Below are 9,900 nucleotides of genomic sequence, written 5' to 3' on the forward strand. Positions count from 1 at the left end.
AACAAATCTCTTCCCCAAGGCAGTTTGTCCTCACTAAAGGTAACAAATTCAAAAGGCTACAGAGTCGAGCAGATAGCAGAAGGGCCTGACACAAGCAGTTTCTCAGTAGTCTGTGTTGGGCTCAGCTGTACTAATTGCCTAGTTATGTTTGCAAGGTGTCCGGTGCATAATCAATCTTCCCAGCCAGATGAATCAGATTGCAGGCTTTTATTGGGATTCCGCTCCCGGGTGAGGTTCTCAGGTCCCAACAGGGCAGGGACTGGGGAAATCATGCATCAGAGGTTGGGAGGATTCCTTTTATAGATACAGGGCATGGGGGTAAAGGTTGAGTCATGTCCGATGCTCATTGGTTGACCTTTTGGTGCCTGTGGGGACTTTGGCAAGGACTTTGGTTCCCGGAAGCGCGGGTAGGGACTCTCTATTCCTGAAAGTGTGGGCCTTCTCTCCTGTGGATCCCAAAGCTACCATCCCGACTTCTTGATGATAGGAAAAAAGGAGACGATGAGTCTCTCTGGCTACTTCCTGCTGATCAGGGATGTCATCTACAGGGGCCCGCTGGGGGTGTCTTGGAGCTCTGCAGGGACAGGCATGTATGGATGGAGAAGCATCTGGTTGACTGCTACTCTGGAGACTTCCTGGATTCGATCTTTTATGAGCCTGAGAGCACAAGGAGCGATCATTACAATTATCCCTACATTTATTATGGGCCCCAGGATTGGGAGTGGCCAAGGGAGAAAAGAGGAAAATAGATTCCATCCATGTTGTCCTGGTACTCCTGTTGTCATTTGGCAATGCATTCCTTAAGTTGTTGTGCCATGTTTCTGACCATGCCAGATTTGTTAGTTAAAAAGCAGCACTGTTCCCCAAGAAATACGCATGTTCCCCCTTTATCTACTAGTAAGAGGTCTAATGCCCTTCTGTTTTGAAGGGCCATATCAGCTGGGGAGTCTATCTTGTCTTGCAGTTTTATAATGGAGGCTGCAACATTTTGTAGATCCGTATTCAAGGTGTTTTCCAGTTGCTGTATCTGGGTAGTACCATACGCCAGGCTAGCTACTCCTGTCCCCACTCCCGTTAGAACACCTAGTGGCGCTAGAAAGGGAAGGATAATTATGTCCCTTTTAGCACGGGTGTTTTGCAGCACCAGTATTGGGAGAAACTGGTTTGGGGGCACCACGGAGACCTCTGGGAGGACAATTACAGGAATACAGATGTCAGTTGCATTAGGCGATAGACAGAAGAATAGGGAGCTCCCCCACTGGAGGAAGTGACCTCCAGTTAAGCAATCTCCCATGGAATTACAGAGAGTGGAGTTGAAAAAAAGGTTGGGGGATAGTGGGTCAGGAGATAATGGTGAGGTTAGATTGAAGCACGGGTGTAGCTTTTTTGGTTGAAGGAGATTAGTTGTCTCTTTGGTGGGTCCTGGAGTAGAAATTTGTTGGGACTTTAATAGCTGTAAAGGAAGTAACAGGGTGGAACAAATCCAGCAACCATAAGCCAGAGAGAGAGATCAGAAGAACTGAGGAGCTGGTAGACAGAAGAGATACATGAAACCCAGTCAGGGCATGGGAGATAAGGTGGGTCGGGTCTCTGTGGAGAGGTGGCAAGGGTCGCCACTGAGTGGTTATTCATGACAAGTTTTCTCCCAAGTCCTTGATCACCTCCTTTATCCTAGCAACCTCCTGTCATCAATTAAAGTCCTGGTGCCTTCCCCATTGCTATAGCCCCAGTGAGTGGTCAGTGTCATACAGACCTTTGAGCTGGGGAATTTGGCAAAGCAGTCATGTCTGCGAGTTCTGCCATGGCAGGCAGTTACCTGGATTGCTGGAAATCCAGCGAAGGAACATCAGAATTGTGGTGATGTTCTCTCATAACATGTAACTGGAAAGTAAGATAGGTGGGAGGAGCACAAACATGTGGGCAGGGACTGAGCCGAGACCAGTTTCTTAGGAATCAAGTAGGACCAGGAGAACTAGGTTTAAAGACAAACTTAGACTTGGTAGGCCCCAGAGCAGTGGCTGTCCAGGATGACGGTGGCCCTGGGGGAGGGGAAGGTGTCCTCTTGAGGCGAGCTATATGATACCAGTTTTCTCGGCCCAGTAGTTTGGCTGCAGTTGGAGTGGTGAGAATTATGACATGGGGTCCCTTCCAACAGGTATGGCATGGCTGGCACTGGGAGGACCAGAGTAGGACGGAGTCCCCAGGCTGGAGAGGCAGGACCTCCAGTCTAGCTGGGTGACGAGCAGACGGGGATGGGAGGTCAGTCAGTGTGTTCCCTGAGAAGCAAATGAAGTAAGGTGAGGTAGGGGTGTGGACCGGCAAGTTATAGTTAAGAAGAACGCTCTTCCATATATGAGCTCAAACTGGCTAAGTCCCAGGGGCTTGTGTGGAGCTGCACGGAGCCTGGTGAAGGCCAGCGGGAGTAGCTGTGGCCATCCCATCTGAAGTTGGATGGAGAGTTTAGTAAGCTGGTCTTTTAGCATGCCATTTGCCTTTTCAACTTTATCCGAGGATTGGGGGCGGTATGGGATGTGTAACTTCCAGGTGGTGCCAAGGGCTTGTATAACTTGTTGTACCACCCGTGATACAAAGGCTGGCTCATTGTCTGATTGGATAGAGGTAGGCAGCCAGAATCATGGGATGATGTGTTGGAGTAAGATTTCAGCCACCATGGCTGCATTTACGAAATTGTAGCAAAGGCCTCTATCCAACAGGAAAATGTGTCCATCATGGTTAGATCATGCCGTAAGTGTTTGTGAGGGGACATATGAGTACAGTCTGTTTGCCAGTCTTCACTAGGAAGGTTGCCTCTCATCTGGTGAGCGGGTATCTGGGGCTTTAGCTTTCCCTGAGGGGATGTCAAGGACATAGAGTACAGGATGAGTGAACCTGTTTAGGAGATCTTTAAGAGTAGGACAGCAGAGCAGAGAGGTCAGAAAACGGTAGAGTGAGTCCGGGTTTATATGTAGAGAGTTGTGAATGTCAGTTAATAATGGAAGTTTTGAGTAGGGAGAGCGATCTTGTCTTTGAGAAAAATCTACCTCTTGGAGTGTTCCTTACCTCCATTTTGTATAGTTGATGTCTTTCCTGAGGGAGGTAAGTTGGCTTAATAGAAGTTATGAGGAACAACAATGGGGGTGAGGGTAGGTAGGTGGGTCTTGGCTAGTAAGTGTCTGAGTCACCAAGTCTGCTCGCCTGTTACCCATTGACACCAGATCAATCATTTGTTGGTGGCCCTTGCAATGGATTATTGCCACTGGGAGGGGCAGGGTGAGGGCCTGGAGAAGCTGGTGGATGTAGGTGGCATTAACTAGTGGCATTCCCCGTGAGGTCAGGAACCTCCTTGCCTTCTGTATGGCATGGAGTTTGGCCTTTTGGGAGGTGGCTCCTGGGGGAAGGTGTTGAGCCTCTATGGTCTTATTGAGAGTAACCATCACATATGCTGCTCTGTGCACCCCATCTACCCCCCTCACCGAGCTGCCATCCACAAACAGTGTTAGGTCAGGGAGTCTATTGGGTAATCTAGAACATGGTCTGTCAGGGTCTGGAAGGAATTTAGTACTTCAGAGCAGGAATGATAGGAAGAGAGTCCGTGGAGGAGGATGGGAACAGAAGGAGGGTGACTGGGTTTAAGCGGGGAGGTGAGTGAGCTATAGTAATATGGGAATTTTTAATGAACAGGAGATGTAGCTCCTGGACCTGGGAGGGGCTGAGGAGGGGGAGAAACCCCTGTCCCAAAAGATCAGCTAAGTTGTGGGATGACAGGACTGTCGGGCCTGGTATGTGTCTGGGTCTGTCTCAGAGATGGGAATTGAGGTCGGTTAGAATACGGAGTGCCCTCCTGGAGTTTAATAAGGGCTGGTTGGTGGTGGGTTACCACCACCAGTGTTGACAAATCTCATACCCAAGGGTTGACCTTCGTGGGAGAGATCGGCCATTGGGGGTTTGATGATTCTGGGGAAGGGGTGGGGAAGGTTAGAGACACGATCAGAGGGAGTACGAGAGCAGCCGAAGGTTGTTGCAGTAGAATCTGGAGACTGGAGCCCAGTTGGAATAAGATGTCCCATCCCTGTAGAGGGGTCCAGGCAGGAAGGGATTACCAGGAAGGAGTGGGAGAACAGGTGGTCTTCCAAATGACAAGGCAAGTCTGGTGTTCACCTAGGGTAGGAGGGAGTCCTATCAATTGCCATTACGGAAACTGAAGAGGGCAGGAGTGGGCCCGCATAGGCTAGCAGGACAGAATAGGTAGCCCCTGTAACCACCAGGAATTCTGTGGACTTACCCGCTACCTGGAGTGTTACCAGGGCTTGGCGAGGGTGATAGGGGTCCCAGAGTCTGGTCTCCGTCAGTCTTAGGCCATCCCCAGCAGTTGTAGCATGGAATCCTCTATGGGAGTTGGGCTTCTCCTGGAGCAGTTGCTCTTCCAGTGGTCCAGTTGGCCATATGTGGGGCATGGCCAGGTGGGTGTGTGAGGGTTGGGGCATGCTGGAGCCCAGTATCTCTCTTGTCTGCACTTGAAGCATGCCCTGGGGCATTGGTTGCCCTTGACCCCTCTTCCCTCTGCTGGTCACAGGGCTGCCACCAGGGCCTAAGTCTGCAGGGTAAACTTTTTCTGCATCCTGGCCTGTCGTGCCTGCTCAGTTGCCTCTTCCCGAGTATTATAGACCATGAAAGCGATCTTTACAAGGTCTCTAATGGGGGTCTCTGAACCATCCTCCACCGTTTTTAGTTTTTTTCTGATGTTGAGGGTGGACTGGGAAATGAGAGGCCACAATCACCGCCCCGGAGGGGGAATGAGGATCAAGTTTGGTGAAATTAGTTAGGGCCTCAGTGAGCCTGTTTAAAAAAAAGCCGGGTTTTCTCCTGGATCCTGGGTGACCTCTCGAAGTCTATCAAAATTGACCACCTTGTGGGAGACCGTGTGCATGCCAGCCAATAAGTATCTTATCATATTGGCCACATTTTGTCTTCCCAGCTGTCCTTCCTGGTAGCCCCATCCCAGCTCTACTTCGGGTACTGCCTGGGCTCCTGGTGGGAGAGTGGGATCAGTTAATCGGGTCTTGTCAGCCTCATCTTGGGCAGCCTGTGGGACCTATACACATTACTGGAAAGTGAGAGAGGAAGAAAGGGTAATATCAAGGTCTTTCCAGGTGAGGTCATATGTTTGAGAAAGGTATCCCCACCACCCAAGGTACTCTCGCTGGTGATCCTTGATTCTAATAAATACTTTTAAATTTCAAAAAAAAAAATAGAAATTGAAGAGACATGGAATGTTAATTAATCATGGAAATTAAGGATACTTGGTGAGGTTGGGCCACATGATATTTTGCCAGGTAGGCAGAAGATGTGAGACAACTAAAGTTCACATTGTAAAGGACTTTTGTACAGGATAACTGACTACACTTGGGTATTTAATCTCCAGTATGGTATGGAGCCCAATGAAGGGATACATGGCCATGTTTGTTAGTAATAGTACACCAATTTTGGCATAAAGGAAAATGCCAGAAATTGGTAACTAGTGGTCCTTATCCCTTATTTGGCCTATGTTTTCTTAGTCAACACTGTATTTGGAAAGGTGACATTGGTAGCTTTGGGATCCACAGGAGAGAAAGCCCACATTTCCAGGAATGGAGAGTCCCTACCCAGACTTGTGGTAACTAAATGTCCTTGCCAATGTCCCCATGGGCACCTAAAGGTCAAACAATGAGGATCAGACATGCCTCAACCTTTAAACCCCACGCCCTGTATCTATAAAAGGAAATAAGGGACAGCTTTATCCACTATGCCACAATGCCATCCCCTGAAACCTATCTTCTAACACTACAGATTCAAAACTAAATTCATATATCAATCACTATCTGTTCAGATAATTTGGATTTTTTGAATTTCTCCTCTCCTAGTCAACATCTAGTGATGATTTTTTCAATGAGAAAGCAGAGATGAAGGAGTAAATCAAAAGCAAGAGAAAACGTTAAACATATATGGTACATATATTTGCACCTATCTCTGCAATTACATATTTATCTGTGTGTGTATGTGTATGTTTGTATCACCTTATTTGTCTCTAAAAACATACTAACCTAATCCTCTCTACCTTCCAACACACAGTGGCACTTCAAAGAGGTGAATTATGTGTTCTATGAAGAAACTGCACTTGGATTTCAAAACCAGTTTTTGCCAAAATAAATTTATCTTTTAATGACTTTTTCTACTAACTTTTTGAAATTCCCTCATGTACTATAACCCTTGGTCTATGTATGCATCAGTATTTTAACATACTGTGTTTGTCATCTATGTATCTATTCTATCTTATTGATTGAACAAATGTGACCCAAGAGATTTTATAATAAAGTCACCGTAATTTGCTTCTCTCACAGTGAACTTTTGTCTCCTCATGGTTATGCATAGAGATGGTCCCATGATTTTCCAGCTTTCTAATTTATTTGTTTATAATTTCTAACATTTCATTTGGAAAATATTTCCCAAATGCCTTTAAAGTAACTTCAGTTTTATAATTTAAAATGACGAAATTTATTAAATTATGAGAATATTGACTTTGATTTACTTTAAAAATGACTGACAGGCTCAGGTCTGATGCAGGTGCGGAGCCTGGGGGTTCATGTAGAGTAAGATGCTGTTCTGTACACCTGCGACCATACTCTTCTTGCGCCATTTTATTAACTAACATGTTTCATACCTCAGCCTTAGTTCAGAGATGGGAAGCCCTTATGCATCTGACTTGCACATACAGATACAGTGCTCTCTGATCTCAACAGCTGTTTTAGATTGTTTAACACTGACTTACCTCTGAGCATCCTCATAAGTTCCCCAGAGAACTAACCATTCCACTCTAAGGCACTGGACGTCTCTGGTTGGTAGAACCTTTTCTTTTTTGATTATGCAAGCAGATTAATTCTTCAGAGTTGTTCATCCAAGCTCAGCCCCTAGGCATTCAGCAATGCACTTATCTTCTTTCTTTTTTTTAACTTTTATTTAATGAATATAAATTTCCAAAGTACAGCTTATGGATTACAATGGCTTCCCCCCCATAACTTCCCTCCCACCTGCAACCCTCCCCTTTCCCGCTCCCTCTCCCCTTCCATTCACATCAAGATTCATTTTCAATTCTCTATATGCAGAAGATCAGTTTAGCATACATTAAGTAAAGATTTCAACAGTTTGCACCCACATAGAAACACAAAGTGAAAAATACTGTTTGAGTACTAGTTATAGTATTAAATCACAATGTACAGCACATTAAAGGACAGAGATCCTACATGAGGAGTAAGTGCACAGTGACTCCTGTTGTTGACTTAACAAATTGACACTCTTGTTTATGGCATCAGTAATCACCCTAGGCTCTTGTCAAGAGTTGCCAAGGCTATGGAAGCCTTTTGAGTTCACCGACTCTGATCATATTTAGACAAGGTCATAGAGTTGAAGTTCTCTCCTCCCTTCAGAGAAAGGTACCTCCTTCTTTGATGACCTGTTCTTTCCACTTGGATCTCACTCGCAGAGATCTTTCATTTAGGTTGTTTTTTTTCCCCAGAGTGTCTTGGCTTTCCATGCCTGAAATACTCTCATGGGCTTTTCAGCCGGATCCGCATGCCTTAAGGGCTGATTCTGAGGCCAGAGTGCTGTTTAGGACATCTGCCATTCTATGGGTCTGCTGTGTATCTCACTTCCCATGTTGGATCGTTCTCTCCCTTTTTTATTCTATCAGCTAGTATTTGCAGACACTATTCTTGTTTATGTGATCCTTTTGGTTCTTAGTCCTATCATTATGATCAATCATTTGGATTTCCTCTTTTGAAAAATGTCTGTTGAGGTCCTTGGCCCACTCTTAAGTGGGTTGTTTGTTTCGATGTTGTGGAGTTTCTTGATTTCTTTGTAGATTCGAGTTATCAACCCTTTATCTGTTGCATAGTTTGCAAATATATTTTCCCATTCTGTCGGTTGTCTCTTCACTTTCCTGACTGTTTCTTTTGAAGTACAGAAACTTCTCAATTTGATGCAATCCCAAATGTTGATTTTGGCTTTCACTGCCTGTGCTTCTGGGGTGTTTTCCAAGAAGTCATTGACGGTACCTATATCTTGCAGGGTTTTTCCAATGCTCTCTAATAATTTGATGGTGTCAGGTCGTAGATTTAAATCTTTAATCCACGTTGAATGAATTTTTGTGTAAGGTGAAAGGTGGGGGTCTTGCTTCTTGATTCTGCACGTGGAAATCCAATTTTCCCAGCACCGTTTATTGAATAGACTGTCCTTACTCCAGGGATTGGTTTTGGACCCTTGATCAAATATGAGTTGGCTGTAGATGTTTGGGTTGATTTCTGGTGTTTCAATTCTGTTCCATTGGTCTATCCATCTGTTTGTGTACCAGTACCATGCTGTTTTGATTACAACTGCCCTGTAGTATGTCCTGAAATCTGGTATTGTGATGCCTCCAGCTTCGTTTTTGTTGTACAAGATTGCTTTAGCTATTTGAGGTCTCCTGTGTCTCCATATGAATTTCAGCATCATTTTTTCCAGATCTGAGAAGAAGGTCTTCAGTATCTTGATTGGGATTGCATTGAATCTATAAATTGCTTTTGGGAGAATGGACATTTTGATGATATTGATTCTTCCAATCCATGAGCATGGAAGATTTTTCCATTTCTTGGTATCCTCTTCTATTTCTTTCTTTAAGGTTTTGTAATTTTCGTCATAGAGATCTTGAACGTCCTTGGTTAAGTTTATTCCAAGGTATTTGATTGTTTTTGTAGCTATTGTGAATGGGATTGATCTTAGAAGTTCTTCCTCAGCCATGGCATTGTCTGTGTATACAAAGGCTGTTGATTTTTGTGCATTGATTTTATATCCTGCCACTTTGCCAAAATCTTCTATGAGTTCCAATGGTCTCTTAGTAGAGTTCTTTGGGTCCCCTAAATAAAGAATCATATCATCTGCAAAGAGGGATAGTTTGAGTTCTTCCTTCCCAATTTGTATCCCTTTAATTTCTTTTTCTTGCCTAATAGCTCTTCCTAGAACCTCCAGAACTATATTGAATAGCAGTGGTGAGAGTGGGCATCCCTGTCTGGTACCAGATCTCAGTGGAAATGCTTCCAACTTTTCCCCATTCAATAGGATGTTGGCTGTGGGTTTTTCATAGATTGCTTTGATTGTATTGAGGAATGTTCCTTCCAAACCCAGTTTGCTTAGAGTTTTCCTCATGAACGGGTGTTGTATTTTATCAAATGCTTTCTCAGCATCTATTGAGATAATCATATGGTTTTTCTTCTGCAGTCTGTTAATGTGGTGTATCACATTGATTGTCTTGTGCACATTAAACCATCCCTGCATACCAGGGATAAATCCCACTTGGTCTGGGTGGATGATCTTTCTGATGTGTTGTTGCATTCTATTGGCGAGAATTTTATTGAGGATTTTTGCATCTATGTTCATCAGGGATATTGGTCTGTAATTCTCTTTCAGTGCTGCATCTTTTTCCGGCTTAGGAATTAAGGTGATGCTGGCTTCATAGAAAGAATTTGGTTAAGTTTCAACACTTAAGAATACCTGTATATTGATTACAGTATTCAAAAAAATTATTAAGTAGAACAAACAAAAAAAAAAATACTAAGAGGGATAATGTATTAAGTTGTTCATCAACAGTCAGGGCAAGGGCTGATCAAGTCACCGTTTCTCATAGTGTTCATTTCACTTTAACAGGTTTCCGTTTTGGTGCTCAGTTAGTTGTCACCGATCAAGGAGAACAAGTGGTATTTGTCCCTTTGGGACTGGCTTATTACACTAAGCATAACGTTTTCCACATTCCTAACAGAGATCACTTTTCAGTTAAAATTTAAACACCTAAGAATAATTGTGTGTTAATTACAGAGTTCAACCAATGATACTAGA

Source organism: Oryctolagus cuniculus, chromosome 20 (genome assembly GCF_051225735.1).
Source record: "Oryctolagus cuniculus isolate XC-2025 breed Fujian yellow rabbit chromosome 20, ASM5122573v1, whole genome shotgun sequence".
In the NCBI taxonomy this organism is placed as follows: Eukaryota; Metazoa; Chordata; class Mammalia; order Lagomorpha; family Leporidae; genus Oryctolagus; species Oryctolagus cuniculus.